This window comes from Drosophila subpulchrella, unplaced genomic scaffold, assembly GCF_014743375.2.
Source record: "Drosophila subpulchrella strain 33 F10 #4 breed RU33 unplaced genomic scaffold, RU_Dsub_v1.1 Primary Assembly Seq36, whole genome shotgun sequence".
In the NCBI taxonomy this organism is placed as follows: domain Eukaryota; kingdom Metazoa; phylum Arthropoda; class Insecta; order Diptera; family Drosophilidae; genus Drosophila; species Drosophila subpulchrella.
Window position 1 is genome coordinate 222,568 of NW_023665582.1, and position 21,286 is coordinate 243,853.

Here is a 21,286-nt window from a genome sequence, read left to right on the forward strand (position 1 = left end):
CGCCGAACGTATCATCAAGTCAACCACATATCGCTTCGATTATGAACAACGACACCTCACCAGTTAGCCCCCTTGCAATTCCAAACCTCTAATGTAATTCTTCCTCAGCCTCCCATGCATCGCGACAGAATAACTTGTTAGCTACCGCACGGATTATTGTCTGCCACCCCCAGAGCGGCGCTCAAGCATCAATAACTGCCCTCATCGATATGGGGACGGAAGCTACAATAATCTCCGAGAATACCGTCCAAGCTTTGGCCAAACTACTGGTCAACGGTGCAACTTTACGGCAAGATGCTGCATCCGAACGTCGCTAAACCCAACGTTCCATCTAGATGTCGACTCTGCGTACGTTCTGAACTCGCTGACCTCACATCTACCAAATCAATCGTTTTCGCCTCAAAATTGGAAACACATTAACGGACTCCAGCTCTCGGATCCTCTATACCATCGCTCAAAACGCACAGATCTCATCATCGGAGCTGACCTCATAGCGGGTCTTATCCTTCTGGGAACCCGAAACGGATATCCAGACGAACCTATTGCACAAAATTCTCGCCTAGGTTGGATTATACTCGGCAAATTCCAGGATTCAATCCACACATTTAATATTCGCTGTCATCAAACCGCCCTAGATACGGAAGTTTTATGGTAAGACTACCTTTCAAATGGCCTTTCGATCCCACAATGCTGAATTGGAGACAGTACCGACATGTTTTCACCACCGACATCCAGCACAAGTACCGCTGCATCGACGTACATCCGGACGACACGCAGTACCAGCGGATTTTATGGCGGGCGGCGGATGGAAACACCGAGGAATATTGTCTGTCAATTGTAACTTTCGGTACCGCTTCTGCACCATTCACCGCCATCAGAGTCATTCGTCAACTTGCAGAAGATGAACGCGAAAATTATCCACTGGCGAAAGAGGTCGACGATATTCTTTCTGGTGATCACACTACCGCAGCAGCACAAAACAAGAGTTTACAAATCCAGAACGCTCTAAAATCCGCATATATGGAATTAAGAAAATGGTCTAGCAACGACATAGCTCTCCTAGACCGCATTCCTTCATCAAACCGATGCAATCAAACTTCACGAAGCTGGGACAGCTCTGATACAGTCAAAACCTTAGGAATGCATTGGTTACCTTACCAAGACTGTTTCACCTACAAATTGCAAGCGAGGATTCCCACGAGTTCAACCAAAAAAGAAGAAGCAAAACGAACTGCATGGCAGACCTTCTGCTCTGATATAGAAAAAACGACTGATGCCGCAAGGCTCAGGAAAATACTCTCTAAGACAGCCGCGCCCTTAGGCTATCTTCAGAAGGCAAATGGATAATGGTCAGACTCCAGTAAAGAGTCCTTGGACATACTCCTAGACGCTCACTTTCCAGGGAGCCAACAAACGGACCATCTTCCAGAAAGAAGTGCCGGAGAAGGAATCAAATTAGATCTCCTCCTATCAGACCGCAACATAAAATGGTCCATTCAGAGTTTCAAACCATACAAATCGCCGGGGCCGGTCGGGATAACACCTGCACACATCCAACAAGCAAGACAACTAGCTATAAACTGGCTGAAAAAATCTTCTATTCCATCTTAGCGGTAGGAGAACTACCAACCGCATGGCAAGAAACGAAAGTGGTCTTCATTTCCTATGCAGGGAAGGCCACCCACACCACAGCATAGGATTTTAGGCCAATAAGCCTAACATCATTCCTGCTAAAGAGCTTTGAAAGGATGATAAGCCTACACATAAGGGCCACTATCGACCCGACACAGATATCAGAGGCACAACACGCTTATACCAAAGGTAAGTCAACCGAATCGGCGCTACACTTGGTAGTAAGCAGCATTAAGAAATCACTCAGCATCAAGGAATACACACTGATTGCCTTCCTTGACATAGAGGGAGCCTTCAATAATGTGCTTCCCATAGCTATAACAGAATCTCTTACAGAACTAGGGGTTGAGTCGCCAATGGTGGGGTTGATCCATAAATTGCTGATAAGCAGAATGGTCACAGCCACACTAGGTACCTCAACCCAGACTACACTAGTGAACAGAGGCACCCCGCAAGGAGGTGTACTATCACCCCTCCTGTGGAATATCGCAGTAAATGAACTACTGCGGATTCTGGAAGGAGGAGGTTGTAAGGTAGGGGCATACGCAGACGACGTCGCCATCATCTTTAATGGAAAATATCCACAAACACTTTGCGATCTCCCTCAAAAAAGGAACTTGTTCTATTTACAAATAGTTACAAGATTCCACAACTCAACCCACCTATTCTAAACAATTGCAATCTCTCTTTTAGCGATCACGCCAGATACCTGGGGTTAGTATTAGATAAGCGTCTCAAATGGGGCTTAAATAACCAAGAGAGAACAAAGAAAGCGACCATTACACTTTACTCCTGTAAAAAAGCAATTGCGGTAAGATGAGCATGTCCCCTAGAATAGTCAACTGGATATACACAGCGGTAGTCAAGCCAATCCTACTATACGGAGTGGCTCTGTGGTGGACCGCACAAACAATGCATACTGACTCCTCTAAACAAAGTACAGCGAATGGCGGCTTTGTGTATTAGTGGAGCGCTTCGAACCACCACGAATTAAGCGCTGAATGCGATTTTGAACCTCCCTAGCCTGGACTTAGCAGGCTGAGGCAGTGGAAAGCCCAATTTTATGGCCGTGCTAAAATTCTCCAGCATGATAAATCGATTCCGAAGATAACGGATTTATGCAAATCCATTGAATACAGTCACACACCCTTTGAGGCCCTGATTCCAGATAGAGAGGAATGGGAGCAGGGCCGACCGAGCACGACGGTGTTACGTGGGCATATTAGTGCCCGAGTCCTGACAAGGACTTGGGCCGAGGGAGAGGCGTCCGATATTCTGGCACCATTTGCCGGCATAAGCTACGTCGTATTCGGGTCGTGGGATCTTGGTAAGCCTCTCTCCTCTCCAACATAACGAGAATAAATATTAAAAGTGCCTGGAAAATAATATTACTTCATAAAGTTCGTCGGTCGTCAGTCCACACTGCCCCACAAGCTTAGCTGTCGCTTGATCGCATTACGATCGGGCTGTGTTTTGGCCATATTCCCTCCCCTTCACACATTCGTGTGCCAATGGATCGTCGCGGGCCGCGCAATACGATCCCCTATTGTCAAGGTTGTCCGTCAAAAGTTATGTCATTGTTCTTGACCTACTCCACTTCTCGCGTCAGCACACCCCTTTAATAAAGCTTTAGCACACCATGTTTTCGATATCCTTTTACATTACAAATTTATTGGATAATATTTATATCGGCGAGTGCAGTGGATGAATAACATAATGTTGGCTAAATCATATGAAAATTAAACTAATTGACAATTTTTGGTTAGCGGAGAGTATCGAATTTACCACCTGTGAAGGTGCACACATCAGCAAAATGCTGACTACTCACGACTACAAAACGTCGCTCAGAGAGCTCTTGCAATTGTACATACAACAACAAGGCTGATACTCGCCGCTGGAAAAGTTTATAGTAGTCTAAAAAACTGCACGGATATTTATATATGTATGTTTATAAGAAAGGAACCGTGTTCCGACAAACTTACCCCCTCTTTAAATCCTGGGCGATGAGATCTCGACGCTCCGGATCCTGGGCTTTGGAAAATATTATATTGGATATATATATATATAAATATACGTGCACCAAAATACGGCTGTTCTTAAGTATACCAATTCACTTAAACACAAAATATATATATTTCTATTATGCCAGAGGCATGCGACTTCTTCAACGGCTGTTCATCATGATTCGCACTTTGTCTATCGATTCGGTTGGTTTAAATGTATTTCAGTGCATGTTTGAATGCTTCCAATGTTTTTTTTGTTGATTTTCACTTGTTCTCCAATTGTATTAGTAGAGGATATTGGTCTTTGGTTATGCATGAGTTCACTTTGGGTTGGCTCGATTAACACATTTATGTTGCATCACAACTTTCTCCGACGTATGCTATTGGTTGCTACGCCTCTGAACGGATGGCTCCTACAGCTGAACAATTCTCAGGAGCATGGGGATCACGGGTACTGCGGCTACAAAACATCACAGTAGGACAGATGTCGTCCTTATTGTTGATCCTATCCACGTTCTTTGATAACAATGGCGGCGCTGGTCCAACACATAAGGATCTTTCGAGCAGCGATGTGTATCCTCCTCAAGGACTGTTGGATATGGTGGCTGGTCCTGGTGGCAGAAGACTCCGTGGACGACTACCCCAGGGAAAGTCGTCTTCCCTCGGAGCTGCCGGCTTCCGTCAGCAAGACACACAAATGGATTCTTCTCCAAACTCTATTTGTCTAAGGTCTTTTATACCAGACTAGAGCTTATACTTGGCTGCCGGTATGGATCGGATAAACTAGGTGTTCCCACCTAGGATTACTGTTTCTTGATATCTGCTATCTTGGGAGTCAACGGCCGGCTGTTGCCCTTTGCCAGCTACCGGAGTATGGTTACCAGTAGGTTGATCGTGGCCGTTGTTCTGGCCACGCGACACCCGAGAATTGCCGAATTGCATTATCTTCTGCCTTTACCAGTATGAGTCTCGTTAGTCACATGCACCCCTCCCCCTGGCTAAAGATTCGTCGGTGTTCCTCTATGTGAATCTTTCTATGTGGAGGGCGTACGTAACAGGCTCGAAGTGATCGATGCGGACCGCATGGAATGACTTCGCAAAAGGAATCTGCGTACGACCAACGTTGTCTGTTCCGTGTTTCTTCTCCTTTTTAGGCGCCCATTCACGTGTGGCTTCGACCCACTTCTCTGATCAAGAGTCTCATGTTTTATCGGCTGAGCTGTTCGGGCTGATATCTCCACTGCTGTTGCTTTATGTTAAAGGTATATTATGTACTCTAGTATTTTTCATAAACTTGGCGCATGGAATTTGGGTTGTGATGTTTCCTCTTTTGATCTAACTGACGACCGATTAAATCACATTTATCAGAAATGTTTTATGTATATGTTTATTAGGTGTAAGAACGTTTGTACTATTAGAAAAGCTTTGTAGTGCTGGGCATGTTTTTGCAGTACTTTTTAACCAGCGGTCCACTCGGAGACCCTCCCTTTTGAATTCCGCTAACGAAGTTAATGGGGATGTTAGCAGCAAGCCGCCCATCTGGGAGTTCATGTTGTCTTTCAAAAGCTCAACAAATTCATCTTCAGCGATTTTATGCTTCAGTTTGAAATGCAAGTTATGCATATCCGAGACATAATCGCTAAAGGCTTCGTGTGGCCCTTGCTTCCTTTCCATCAGTTCCTTGACTTTCATAAGGTCACTCCCGGTAGTGGAAAATGCCCGTCTCATTTCTTGGGTCAATGAGTAGTAGTCAAAATCGTAGTCTTCGGCCTTGTCCTCCATTAACTGCCAATACCATTTCGTGGCTGCACCTGCCAACAGAAGATGGAACTCACGAAAGACTTGTTGGCGACTGAGGTCGTACAATTCTTGCAATCGGTCTACGCGGAACAGGAAACTTTCAACTGTCATGCCGCGACCGCTTCCATCGAACTTTAGGTTCCATCTGTCTAATCTGATGTCTTTTGGTCTTGGTCCCTGAAATGATGAGCTCCGATCGATCTCTGGATGCAGTTGGTGACTCGTCTCCCTCTCGTTTGTTCTGGACTGCCTGTGGGACGGGGTGTCCATCCGCCTGGGTGTTCTTAACCGGTGCATCTGGCTACTAAGCATGTCCTGCGTTACTGGTTCCAGAGGCGGGGTCTCTTGGTATATCAAGAAGCTGTCCGTTGGATTCGGAACAGTTCGGGGCGGAGAAGGCAGTCCCTTCTGTTCGGGTTTCCTGGATGTCGGAGACTGCAATTCTGTTATCTGTGCCTTCAGCGCTTCTATCTGGGCACTCATTCCACGCTGCATTTCGTTGCTCTGTCTCAAGAGCTCCATCAACCTTTGTTCACGTCGCTCGGCAGCCTCTAAGTTGTCCTCCTCGTGCCTCTGAAATTGGGGAAGCATACTTGATCTCCCTTTCGGCGGTCCTAGGGGTAGATTCTCCCCACCGGCGGCTCCTTCCATTTCAGTGTATTGGTCCAAATTGTTTTCTTCGGACAGGGTATCTACCTGTCCTGGCTGATTCTGTGCGAGCTCCCACGGCTCTCTTTCAGATGAGTCTCCTAGCCTTGGCGCGCTCGCACTCCGGGGTTGGTGGTTGTCTCCGCGCGTTGTTGCTCGGGTCACTCTTCCGGTGCTCGGCTGGAATAAGACCTTCTTCTTGCCCCCTTCATTTATATGATTGGACCTTCTTTAAAGGCCTCCGCTTTCTTTTTATAGATTGTAACTTTGTGCGGATTAATACACGCACTAAAATTTGTCTTCACTTTTTTTTTGCGTTTTGGTATAAAAGGTTCACGTGATTCTTTTCAAAACACCCGGTCAGCGATGTATACGCTGAATAAGTCGACAATAAAAATGTTTATAAACTGGGGGTGCTTCTCTCTGCTTCTCAAGCTTCTCTTCGGTCAAGAACCGTCCGATATTTAAGCCCCAAAAAAAAAACAAAATAAATTTCCCTAACTAGGGGTGTTAGCCGCTTCTACACAACGCGGTTCCGCTAAGCTAACATGCCCATACTTTCCCTTTTTCTAGACATCCCAAATGTTCCAAACGGAATGGCTGTGTCTAGATAAGGAATCTGTCCAAAAACCCCCTCCCGCCAGTCGTCGGAAAACGAGTTGTTTGACCGATCATTCTCGGGCTCCACAACCGTCTCCTATTTCTCTGGACTCGAACCAAGCAAACGACCTGACCAACTAGCCTAATACGTTGTGGGGCGTCGGCCAGAGAAACTAAAAATCGTCCACCGCCCAAATATGTCAAGGGAAACAGCAAAGACTCGAACCAAGCAAACGACCGGACAAATGCCCAGTACGTTGTGGGGCGTCGGCTTTGCGTTTCCTGTCAGTTCCCCCACCCCCATTCTGTCCTGGATTGACAAACGAACAGTAGACCCGCACCGCAACTGCTAAATGCGTTACCGTAATGCTTGCGCTCCTGCTCTTTCTGGACTCGAACCAATTCAAACGACCGGGCAAATGCGTAGTACGTCGTGTGGCGTCGGCCAGAAAGCACCTATAAATTGTATTTACGTTAATTTTAACAAGTAGTCGTCGACACTTAGTTATAGGTATAGTATTATAAAAAGGATAACTCATAGTTCTTGGTTTAAGGAAATTCCGGTCAATTTGTCCATGAACAAAACAGGGAATTCTACAATTGTAATAGACAGAAATTAAATTATTATAAAGTCAAGCCTCTATTCTGAGACAAAGTTCTGGTTGAGAGGCCTCTTAGCACTGACAGTCACAGAAGTTGGGGACTTTAAAGTTACTAGTTGAAAGACAAAATAGATAAGTATGCGCATATTTAAAATTATTTAAGTTCCCTGCTCTATAAAACAGTCAAATTACTCATGGCAAATGAAGATGAAAGCTTTGCCATACTTAGGTACACCCACTCCGATACCGCACGCATCGAGATGGTTGACCCTAATAATATTCCTTAAGGAATATGAAAAATCCTAACGTTGGGCGCCAATTCTGTTACGTGGGCATATTAGTGCCCGAGTCCTGACAAGGACTTGGGCCGAGGGAGAGGCGTCCGATATTCTGGCACCATTTGCCGGCATAAGCTACGTCGTATTCGGGTCGTGGGATCTTGGTAAGCCTCTCTCCTCTCCAACATAACGAGAATAAATATTAAAAGTGCCTGGAAAATAATATTACTTCATAAAGTTCGTCGGTCGTCAGTCCACACTGCCCCACAAGCTTAGCTGTCGCTTGATCGCATTACGATCGGGCTGTGTGTTGGCCATATTCCCTCCCCTTCACACATTCGTGTGCCAATGGATCGTCGCGGGCCGCGCAATACGATCCCCTATTGTCAAGGTTGTCCGTCAAAAGTTATGTCATTGTTCTTGACCTACTCCACTTCTCGCGTCAGCACACCCCTTTAATAAAGCTTTAGCACACCATGTTTTCGATATCCTTTTACATTACAAATTTATTGGATAATATTTATATCGGCGAGTGCCGTGGATGAATAACATAATGTTGGCTAAATCATATGAAAATTAAACTAATTGACAATTTTTGGTTAGCGGAGAGTATCGAATTTACCACCTGTGAAGGTGCACACATCAGCAAAATGCTGACTACTCACGACTACAAAACGTCGCTCAGAGAGCTCTTGCAATTGTACATACAACAACAAGGCTGATACTCGCCGCTGGAAAAGTTTATAGTAGTCTATAAAACTGTAGGATACTGCACGGATATTTATATATGTATGTTTATAAGAAAGGAACCGTGTTCCGACAAACTTACCCCCTCTTTAAATCCTGGGCGATGAGATCTCGACGCTCCGGATCCTGGGCTTTGGAAAATATTATATTGGATATATATATATATAAATATACGTGCACCAAAATACGGCTGTTCTTAAGTATACCAATTCACTTAAACACAAAATATATATATTTCTATTATGCCAGAGGCATGCGACTTCTTCAACGGCTGTTCATCATGATTCGCACTTTGTCTATCGATTCGGTTGGTTTAAATGTATTTCAGTGCATGTTTGAATGCTTCCAATGTTTTTTTTGTTGATTTTCACTTGTTCTCCAATTGTATTAGTAGAGGATATTGGTCTTTGGTTATGCATGAGTTCACTTTGGGTTGGCTCGATTAACACATTTATGTTGCATCACAACTTTCTCCGACGTATGCTATTGGTTGCTACGCCTCTGAACGGATGGCTCCTACAGCTGAACAATTCTCAGGAGCATGGGGATCACGGGTACTGCGGCTACAAAACATCACAGTAGGACAGATGTCGTCCTTATTGTTGATCCTATCCACGTTCTTTGATAACAATGGCGGCGCTGGTCCAACACATAAGGATCTTTCGAGCAGCGATGTGTATCCTCCTCAAGGACTGTTGGATATGGTGGCTGGTCCTGGTGGCAGAAGACTCCGTGGACGACTACCCCAGGGAAAGTCGTCTTCCCTCGGAGCTGCCGGCTTCCGTCAGCAAGACACACAAATGGATTCTTCTCCAAACTCTATTTGTCTAAGGTCTTTTATACCAGACTAGAGCTTTTACTTGGCTGCCGGTATGGATCGGATAAACTAGGTGTTCCCACCTAGGATTACTGTTTCTTGATATCTGCTATCTTGGGAGTCAACGGCCGGCTGTTGCCCTTTGCCAGCTACCGGAGTATGGTTACCAGTAGGTTGATCGTGGCCGTTGTTCTGGCCACGCGACACCCGAGAATTGCCGAATTGCATTTTCTTCTGCCTTTACCAGTATGAGTCTCGTTAGTCACATGCACCCCTCCCCCTGGCTAAAGATTCGTCGGTGTTTCTCTATGTGAATCTTTCTATGTGGAGGGCGTACGTAACAACGGACGCAATCTGCTTCTATACAGATGGCTCCAAATTAGAAAGACAAGTTGGCGGAGGTGTATTCTCCGAACAATTAGATATCAGGATGTCATTCAGGCTCCCGGACCACTGTAGCATCTTCCATGCGGAGGTCCACGCTATAAAAGAAGCACTAACCTGTTTAGGGAACATAAGCCTCCAAAGAGGACACCTAAATATGTATAGTGACAGCCTAGCGGCTATTAAATCGATCTACTCGACAAACACCCACTCCGGTACAATAGCAGACTGTCGCAGATCTTTCCGCGAGATGGCTAATCAATTTACTATCAGACTAATATGGGTTCTGGGTCACCGGGATATCGTAGGCAACTGCATAGCGGACGAGTTAGCCAGGCACGGCACCATCAAGCCTCTCCTCCCAGGAAAGGAGAATGTCGGTATGCCCATGGCAACTTGCAAGCTAAATATAAAAAACTACTTTAAAAAACTAGCCAACACCCATTGGCAAAACGCACCACAGTGTCGTATCTCTCACCAGACATGGCCTGTGATAAACAACAAAAAAGCCTCGGAACTACTCAAATTCAGCCGCACAGAGTGTGGCATGCTAATTCAAGCTCTTCCAGGCCATAATTTTCCCACCAATTTTCCGATCGTTCTTATGGCAGCTATATGATATAGTCGTCAGATTTTGATAAAATTAAATTCGAAATTCAGAACTAATTAAAAAATGTTATTTCCAAGCGTAGGAGGTTATATGTTAAAAAACACCCAAGCTATAATTTGTTTCATATTATTTTCTCACCAATTTTACGATCGTTCCTATGGCAGCTATATGATATAGTCGTCCGATTTTGATAATACTTAATTCGAAATTCAAAACTAATTTAAAAATGTTATTTCTAAGCTAAGTAGGTTATATGTTAAAAAACACCAAAGATATAGTTTTCTTACATTTTTTTCCGATTATTCCTATGGGAGCTATAAGATATAGTTGTCCGATCCGGCTGGTTCCGACTTATATACTACCTGCTAAAGATATAAGACTTTTGGGAGAGTTTCAGCCCGATAGCTTTAAAACTAAGAGACTACTTTGCGTAGAAACGGACGGACATGGCTAGATCGACTCGTCTAGTCATGCTGATCAAGAATATTTATACTTTATGGGGTCGGAAACGTCTTCTTCACTGCGTTGCAAACTTCTGACTGAAATCATATTACCCTCTGCAAGGGTATAAAAACATAAGTGCTTTTATGAAATCTTCCGGGTGGAAGACATGCTGATCAGTTTAACACAGGTTGAAACATATATGATATGGGACCCTAGAGAAGGAAAAACGAGATCATGCGGCATCACAATGGACCTACAGAGGTCTAAGTGTGTCGGACTATAGTCCGACAGCCGTCCTAACCTAACCTTACCTTAGATCGGCTCCACTTTTTAAATTAACTATGTACAATGTACATGAGTTTAGGTCAGCTGTCGGCACGCAATACAATGACATTTTGTGTTTCATTTGTGGGGGGCAGTCCATTAAGGCGGACTTTGTTATACCCTTGCAGAGGGTATATTGATTTCAGTCAGAAGTTTGCAACGCAGTGAAGGAGTCGTTTCCGACCCCATAAAGTATATATATTCTTGATCAGCATGACTAGACGAGTCGATCTAGCCATGTCCGTCTGTCCGTCTGTCCGTCCGTTTCTACGCAAACTAGTCTCTCAGTTTTAAAGCTATCGGGCTGAAACTTTCCCAAAAGTTTTATATCTTTTGCAGGTAGTATATAAGTCGGAACCAGCCGGATCGGACAACTATATCTTATAGCTCCCATAGGAATAATCGGACAAAAAAATTTTAAAAAATTATATCTTTGGTGTTTTTTAGCATATAACCTCCAAAGCTTGGAAATAACATTTTTTAATTAGTTTTGAATTTAGAATTAAATTTTATCGAAATCGGACGACTATATCATATAGCTGCCATAGGAACGATCGGAAAATTTTTGAAAAAATAATATGAAACAAATTATAGCTTCAGTGTTTTTCAACATTTAACCTCCAACGCTTGAAAATAACATTTTTTAATTAGTTCTGAGTTTCGAATTTAATTTTATCAAAATCGGACGACTATATCATATAGCTGCCATAGGAACGATCGGAAAATTGGTAGGAAAATAATATGAAACAAATTATAGCTTCGGTGTTTTTTAACATATAACCTCCTACGCTTAGAAATAAGATTTTTTAATTAGTTCTGAGTTTCGAATTTAATTTTATCAAAATCGGACGACTATATCATATAGCTGCCATAGGAACGATCGGAAAATTGGTAGGAAAATAATATGAAACAAATTATAGCTTCGGTGTTTTTTAACATATAACCTCCTACGCTTAGAAATAAGATTTTTTAATTAGTTCTGAGTTTCGAATTTAATTTTATCAAAATCGGACGACTATATCATATAGCTGCCATAGGAACGATCGGAAAATTGGTAGGAAAATAATATGAAACAAATTATAGCTTCGGTGTTTTTTGACATATTATCTTATACTATTGGGAATATCATTTTTTGTGTTTTTAAATTTAATAATTATAGCTGCAAGGGTATATAAGCTTCGGCTTGCCGAAGCTAACTTCCTTTCTTGTTTTTTTATGAAATTTGTACCGTCTTACTGACCCTATTATCTATTTCCTTTTGGTATTTTGAATGCATAACCAAAGGAATAAGTTAAACAAACTAGTTTTAGGCAAGGACCGCAACTTTTACTTTAAAAATAATTTTTTAATCGGTATTGATCACATTTTATTTTTAAGTCATGAAGCATTTGTTATTTTTCAACTTTTACATAAAAGTCTGAAAATAACAGGTATTTTTTAAAAAACAGGGACCGTATATAATCAATGTTTGTGATTTTTATTTAAAATGACCTAATATATTTTGGTATTTCTTCTCCAATTTGGGTGATTTTTAGATAGATTGCGGGCAATAGTAAATAGATAGTAAGTTTCTCGATCCCTGCTATAAAAAAAACTGTTATTTGAAGACTTACAGAAAACGTCAAAAATAATTGTTATTTAATGATCAAAAATATATGTCTTAAATATCTGGTGATGACACCGAGAGCTCGTCTGCTGGAACTCGGTTGGTTCCTCTCAAATTCGAGAATTCATATTTTTGGGAATTCATGGATGGCTTAAAATGGCCAGCATTAACAAATTTGTTAACATGGTCATTACTGGTTTCACTTTCTCTGAAGAATTTGCGGTCGCGTTGTGTCGTAGAATTCATGTGTATAAGTAAAAAAAAAGGCAATTTTAAGAACATACATACGAACAAATTCCAACCGAATTCAAACAAAAACGGCAATTCCGAGATGATGCTGGGAATCGAATCGCGAGCGCGACAATGCTCGTCAGCTGTTCAATGAGTTCTTGGGGGAATTTTCAGGTTCATCAAGCATAATAGTTAATGCTCAAGCGGATCATGAACATGTCCAAATTTTCTCTACTCCAGCGAATAACGTTTTGTAAAATACAGCCTTTGACACCACTCTGACTCGGATGCGAACGATACAAGTGGGCTACATTTTTATGAGTCCTGCACTGAAGGAGAAGTGACAAACTACGATAGCATCGTCAGCACCACAAAGGAATTGCGGGCGGAGGAGTCACTGCCTGATAAGCACGAAGAGTTTTTTAGGCTCTTTGCAAATAGCTCAAGTGCTGGTCAAAATGAGAACCTTTCGAATGAGAATACGGGTGAATAGATTTAACAACTTTGTAAATCCGCTCCCTAAGGTTTACTCGTATTTTTAAGTATCCGATGCCGAATCTGACGAGGAAACCTTCATAGTCTATCATGAGCAAAAGCCGAGCGATGCTCTTTTTTCACCATCTCTTCAAATTTTATACGTGAAAAAGATACGCTAACCGAAAGGTGGTCTTGTAATTTAATAAAAAGGTAATTTTAAGTTAAAGGATCTCTGTCTCTTATTCTATTACCGAGTAGGACTAAAACCAAATGGAGTCTAAAAATACTGGAGTCATGCGAGCGAGTAAAGTGCAATTCCTTACGAATAATATTCGACACGATGCGTAAGGATAAACAGGAGAGAATTGTGTTGAGAGTACATTGTGTCGGGTAGGTAAATAGGTGATTTTCTAATAACAGCTAATAAAAAGCTCGAATTTGATCTTAAGTAGGAACTGGAAAAGAAACTGCGAGACATTCTCTGTCAGCGTGATCTGAACGAAATAAAAATTTCCATTTATCGCTGCGTGAGTTGTCTAACTCAATTTACCATTGAGCAAAAAATCAAGCGACATAAAAAAAAGGGTATTACGTAGATCACCTATTAAGAACACTTTATTTTACTTTGAAATTTAAACTTTCTTAGACTTGCGATGTCCAGACTGTCGTAGTGCATATGTGGCCGATGTAACTGAGTTGTCTTCCTCTTTGACCAAACATTCGGAGGAAGTGGTGGCAGAGCACAAGCATTCCCCCCCAGACATATTGATGGAGGAAACGCTTGTTGAGACATTTACAGAGTCAAGAAATAAGGAAGAAAGCAAAAGCATTGGCAAGTCCTTACCCAATTTCATTTCTTAACTTAATTAGTTTCTTTCAAATTTGTAAAGATTTTTTCGTTATTTTCAAGTTTTTGGTTTCTGATCCATTTTAACCAGTTGTCAGCACATTTTTTGACATTTGCTTTGGTGCTTGTTCTATTTAGTTAATGTTTGGTGTGGACATAATAACTGAACAATAATTTCATTTGTATTCCTTGTTTAGTTTTTTTTTGCATGCGAACACAAATGAAAAAGGGCTAAGTCCAACCTATCTTACGTATTGTATTACAATCCATTGTATTTTTTAGACTTTTTCTCACCCACCTATGATGTAAGAAAAAAGAATACTTTAGTGACAAACTACAGGCTTACAACTGCTAAAAGCACACAAGCGTAGGAGTTGCATAATGCAAAAGGAATTTAGCGCACTATTAGTGGTTGGTTTAATGTTATATACATTTTTGTAAAATTTGTAATTGGTAAATTAATTTTCGTATTTGGACTTAAATTTTCCCAATTTATATAAGACAAAACTCCGACAAGTATATCAAAATTTAAAGCTTTTTAAGCTTAGAGAGCAATGCTGCTTCAACTACAAAAATTAAGTTTACGAGGAATCCTTATTCTAATACGTTGACATTTTAGGTTCCGGCAATTTATTTTCGCACTTTATATAAGACAAAACTCCGACATGTATATCCAAATTCATAGCTTTTTAAGCTTAAGCCCATTAAATAAAATAAAGTTTACGAGAGATCCTCATTATAATATATTGACATTTTAGGTTCCGGCAATTCACTAAGCGAGAGCAGCTCTTGCTCGAAAATTACTAACTCGCAGAGCTCTTTTGACTCTAATCAGTCCGTTGTGGGTAGCTCTAACACGGATCGTGATATAGAGTTTCGGGCTAACGAAAGTGATGTGGACATCATCTCCAATCCGAGCCAGTCAAGCATAGAGGTGATAGATCCAAACTACGCACAGAGCACTAGTCGCAAGACCTTAGAAGATCGCCATCTGTCACATCTCGAAACGATAAGCGATGAAAAAGGGCAATCTAAAAGGTTCTTAGATCGAAAGTTCGATTTAATTCAGGCGGAACAGGGTCAGACTGCAGCTCCCGTATCATTATCTGTGTCCCAAGTTCCGCTCACAGAAGGCAGCTCGTCAGGATCTATTACCGACAGCATTTGTACAACCTACGAGCAGCTGGGCATTGATGGGCCAACAAGCATTTCAAATTTGCTGCTTTCCGAATCTTTAAATAGTCAAATAAGTAGCTCAAATACGGACTCAATAAGCCGTTTAAAAAGAGCCGATGAAGTCAGCCTTTTACCGTTTGCAGCCGTATTTCGTTCAACTAATCTGCTCATGTCCAGCTCAAAGAAGATGGTAGACTCTGAAGCTAATGTCTTGGGTACTCAGCCCTACAAATTTAACTACATTGACTTTGATGATATCGATCACCGTCTAAAACTCTTCTTCTACCAGAGCAAGTTTAAGGAGGATGGTGAACATTTTAAGTGGTTGGCAAAGGGACGCGTCTTTAACGAGCAGACCCAGGTCCTGGGAGAAGGACTCGTGGTGATGTCCAACTGCAATTGCTTTTTAATGGAATCCTTTGCATTACCCCAAGACGATGTGGCCAAGTGGCTTCGGCAAGTCGTAAGAGTGTCGGTTAGTCGATTAAAGGCGGTTGAACTGCTGCCCTGGAAGCTTGGATTATCCTTTACCTTAAAGGATTGGGGCGGATTTATGTTGCTGTTGCACGACATGCTTACGACCGATAGCTTACTTCTTTTCTTGCGACGTAAGTTATCTTTACACGAAGTTTATTGGACAAAAATTAAATATTTTTTTATAGATCACCCTCTACCAGAGCAGTGCAAACTTAATTACAAACCATCCACCACTCTCAGCAATCCGTTGCAAACTATTGCATCCGAACCAGTTAAAATGTGCTCCCTGCTTCGTAGCAGCCAATGGATTTGTGAACAAGAGAAGAAGAACTTTGAACACTGTCTGCTCCTAATAACAGAGTCACATTTGTACATATCGGCAAATTTAAAATTCTCGTGGCTTTCAAACAAAATTCCGGATAAATCCACGCAACCGGAACTTACCCTTACGGATAAAAAATATGTGATGAACTTTAGCGACGAGACCCAAAACAAGTGCGAGATGTGGCAGTTGCTGTTCGAAACGCATAACAATTCCACGTGTTGTCTGAATGTTATCGGTAAAACATGGGAGCAGCTGTTTGGCGTTCCATTCAGCCTATCTGAAACGTAGCAGAGCTCAACGCCAAGGAACCAACTAGAACGGATTACCATACATTTCAATTTATTGTGCAAAGCTTATAATTGTTGATATTTATTGACTACGTTATCTAATGTCACATTAGTTTTCTTAACTTAACCTTCGTATTCGTGAGTCGTTGGCTAGGTTTTTTTTAGTTATGCAAAAGTGGTGCTTACCGACCAAATAAATGTAAATATTTTAAAACGTAAAGGTTATTTTCTAAATCGCTGCAATATATACAAACAAAAAATATTAATATGAATAGTTATAAAAATGTTAAAGCATTTTTTGGTAGTATTCTAAACGTGTATTTATTTATTAACAAGTATTTTTGCAGTGTGCCGCGTTCAAACTAACAAACACAAATCACATAACTAAAATTGTATGCTCAGAACCTAAATTTTAATTTAAATTCGTTATATCCGTTACTCGTAGAATAAGAGATATTGTATTCATCGGAACGTATGTAACAGGTGGAACGAAGCCTTTCCTACCCTATAAATTAGTGGTGCCCTCTGGCCTGACTCGCAAGTCTGGGAGTCCTCTGCCACGACACCGACTCTGTAAACGCTCGTGTGGCTTTGGCCGGCGTCTTCGGTTTACGCACATACATAAATGATAGTCTTTCATTTCATTGTATTTGTGTGGGTACCACTGCTATGAAGTATATATATTTGTGATCAAGATCATGAGCTATGTTCGTCTGTCCGTATAAACGCTTAGACCTCGAAAACTATAAATGCTAGAAAGTTGAGATTAAGAATACAGACTCAAGAGATTCTTGCGCATCGCAAACTTATTTCAGTAAGGTGCCACGCCAGTTTCTAGCGAGGACATGGTCATTAACGTCACATACAGTAGATAAAAATGAAAAGTGTAAAATGTTGAAATCGATGTTTCTTTGCACCTATTCGAAGAATTATTTCTTGGGAGGCTGGGAGGCTGTCCATTAAGACGGACTTTGTTTTTTATAAAATTTGTTACGTCTTACTGACCCCATTATAAATTTCCTTTTGGTATTTTTAATGCATAACCAAAAGGAAAAATTAAACAAATTAGTTTTAGACAAGGAACCAGTTATAACTTTAACTTTAAAAATAATTTTTTAATCGGTACTCATCACATTTTCTTTTTAAGTCATGAAGCATTTGTTATTTTTCAACTTTTACATAAAAGTCTGAACATAACAGGTATTTTTTAAAAAACATGGACCGTAAATAATCAATGTTTGTGATTTTTATTTTAAATTACCTAATATATTTTGGTATTTCTTCTCCAATTTGGCTGATTTTTAGATACATTGCGGGCTATAGTAAATAGATAGTAAGGTTCTCGGTCCCTGCTAAAAAAACAAAAGTCTTTCAGTAACTTTTATTCAATGACTTTTTAAAGAATGAAATGAAGAAATAAAAGTAAAGTAACGGTTATTTGAAGACTTCTACTGAAAACGTAAATAATAATTGTTATTTAATAATCAAAAATTTATAAGTCTAAAATATCTGTTGCCAACGGGAATGACACAGAGAGCTCGTCTGTTGGAACTCGGTTGGTTCCTATTGTGCTAACAAATTTGCCAATTCATATTTTTGGGAATTCATGAAATGGCCAGCACTAACAAATTTGTAACCATGGTCAACAGAGATTCGGTTTTTGTATGTTAAGGAATTTATGGATGGCTTAAAATGGCCAGCATTAACAAATTTGTTACCATTAGTTGTTCCACATTCTCTGAAGAATTTGCGGTCGCGTTGTGTCGTAGAATTCATGTGTATAAGTATAAATGCAATTTTAAGAACATACATAGGAACAAATTCCAACCAAATTCAAACAAAAACAAGGAAGAACGCTATAGTCGAGTACCTCGACTATCAGATACCCGTTACTCAGCTAAAGGGACCAAAGGAAAATGGAGATATGCAAGCAGCAAATGCGCCACCTACCGGCGGTAGACAGATTTAAGCGTTGTGGGCATTAGAGTGGGCGTGGCAAAGTTTTTTTTAAATCAATCGATAGCTATTGACGAGACCAATACATTTAAGTTAAAATTTTTTATCTAGCACAAAAATTGTGGGCGCCACAGGCTTGGGCGGTTTGTGGGCGTTAGAGTGGGCATGGCAAACTTTTTTTTTAAATCAATCGATAGGTATTGACGAGACCAATACATTTCAGTTTAATTTTTTTATCTACCATGAAAATTGTGGGCGCCACAGACTTGGGCGGTTTGTGGGCGTTGGAGTGGGCGTGGCATATTCGCGTAATAAACTTGCGCTGCGCTCAAGCCTACGGAATCTAAATCTTAAAACTCGTTTCTCCATCTTTCATATTTTCCGAGATATCCGCGTTCATACTTACGATTTTTTGAAGTTTGTGGGCGGTTTGTGGGCGTTAAAGTGGGCTTGGCAAACTTTTTTTTAGGTCAGTCGGTAGGTATTGATGAGAACAATACATTTCAGTTAAAATTTTTGTTCTAGCATCAAAACTGTAGGAGCCACAGTTTTGGGCGGTTTGTGGGCGTTAGAGTGGGCGTGGCACTCTTTTGAAACAAACTTGCGCTGCGCAGGAATCTCAGGAATCTGCATGCCTAATCCCAGTATTGTAGCTCTTATAGTTTCCAAGATCTCAGCGTTCATACGGACAGACGGACAGACGGACATGGCTAGATCGACTCGGCTAGTGATCCTGATCAAGAATATATATACTTTATGGGGTCTGCCTGTTACATACTTTCCGACGAATCTAGTACTTTTATTCTAGTACCTTTTACTCTACGAGTAACGGGTATAACGAGGAAGAACGCTATAGTCGAGTACCTCGACTATCAGATACCCGTTACTCAGCTAAAGGGACAAAGCGGAAATGGAGACATGCAAGCAGCAAAGCGATACTGAAATGCGCCACCTACCCCTGATCACAATATATGGTTATGTGAGCGGTAGACAGATTTAAGCGTTATGGCGTGGCAAACTTTTTTTGGATCAATCGATAGGTATTGACGAGACTAAGACATTTCAGTTAAAGTTCTTTATCTATCATAAAAATTGTGGGCGCCAAAGGCTTGGGCGGTTTGTGGGCGTTAGAGTGGGCGTGGCATATTTGCGTAACAAACCTTCGCTCAAGGCTACGGAATCTAAATCTGAAATTCCAATTCTCTATCTTTGATAGTTTCCGAGATATACTCGTTCATATTTACGATTTTTGGAAGTTTGTGGGCGGTTTGTGGGCGTTAAAGTGGGCGGGGCAAACTTTTTTTTAGGTCAATCGATAGGTATTGATGAGAATAATACATTTCAGTTTAAATTTTAATTCTAGCATTACAACTGTATGAGCCACAGTTGTGGGCGGTTTGTGGGCGTGGCACGCTGCTGAAACAAAAAGCTCAGGAATCTGCATGCCAAATCCCAATAGCCTACCTCTTATAGTTTCCGAGATCTCAGCGTTCATCCGGACGGACAGACAGACGGACAGACGGACATGGCTAGATCGATTCGGCTAGTGATCCTGATCAAGAATATATATACCTTATGGGGTCGGAAACGATTCCTACTGTCTGTTACATACTTTCCGACGAATCTAGTATACCCTTTTACTCTACGAGTAACGGGTATAACATAAGAGAACGTTGTAGTCCTAGACTATCAGATACCAGTTACTTAGCTAAAGGGACCAAAGGGAGATGGTATCTCCGAGATGCGAGCAGCAAAGCGATATTGAAAAGCGCCACCTACCCGCGATCTCAATATATGGTTTTGTGGGCGGTAGAAAGATTTAAGCGTTATGGGTGTTAAAGTGGCCGTCGCAAACTTTTTTTTTGGTCGATCGATAGGTATTGTCGAGACTACTACATTCAAGTTTAAATTTTTTTGCTAGCATGAAAACTATGGGCGACAATGGCTTGGGCGGTATGCGGGCCTTAGAGTGGGCGTGGCAAAGTTCTTGGACCAATCGAAAGGTATTGACGAGACTAACACATTTCAGTTAAAATTTGTTTTCTAGCACTAAATCTGTAGGAGCCACCGTTTTAGGCGGTACTGCGGTGCTGCGTACAAGGCTATGGAATCTAAATCTAAAATCCCAATTCCCTATTCTTGATAGTTTCCGAGATATCCGTGTTCATACTTACGATTTTTTGAAGTTTGTTGGCGTTCAAGTGGGTGCGGCAAACTTTTTTTTGGTCAATCGATAGGTATTGATGAGAACAATACATTGCAGTTAAAATGTTTATTCTAGCATCAAAACTGTAGGAGCCATAGTTTTGGGCGGTTTGTGGTCGTTAGAGTGGGCGTGGCACGCTGCTGAAGAAGTTCAGGAATCTCAATAGTCCAGCTCTTATAGTTTCCGAGATCTCAGCATTCATCCGGACGGACAGACAGACGGACATGGCTAGATCGACTCGGATCAAGAATATATATTCTTTATGGGGTCAGAAACGCTTTCTTCTGCCTGTTACATACTTTCCGACGAATCTAGAATACCCTTTTACTCTACGAGTATAACAATTAGCAACAGATATTTAAGACTTATATTTTCGGTCACGAAATAACGTTTAATTGGTAAATTTTTTAATAAAAATCTACTTGTAAGAGTTATTTAGACTTTTATTTTTTCAGTCTAATAATAACTATTATGTTAAGACTGAAAAAAATAAAAGTCTAATAGTTATAAAATAATAGTTACGGGAAAACTTATTTATCAGTCCAAAAATAACTGTTATTATCAGGCATATATAAATAAGAGTCAAAAAATAACAGTTACTACATATGTGACCATTTTCAAAAAGTTAAAAATTGTTAGGTCACTGCTGGTTTGTAAAGGACACATTTAATTGGTTTCGTGAACTTTTTCTCCGACTTTAAGTTTTGCCGAACTATACGATTTTTTCGATCAAAAACAATTAAATTAGTGTTAATTTCGGTCCCTGGTTTTGGCTGGTTCGCAATGGCTCTGAAGGTTTTTAAGCATTT

At 41.1% G+C, this 21,286-nt stretch overlaps 1 pseudogene; it reads left to right on the plus strand.

Moving 5' to 3' along the window:
* The first annotated feature begins 12,705 nt into the window (after nucleotides 1–12,705).
* On the plus strand, nucleotides 12,706–16,452 carry LOC119561765 (annotated as a pseudogene).
* Nucleotides 16,453–21,286: the final 4,834 nt, after the last annotated feature.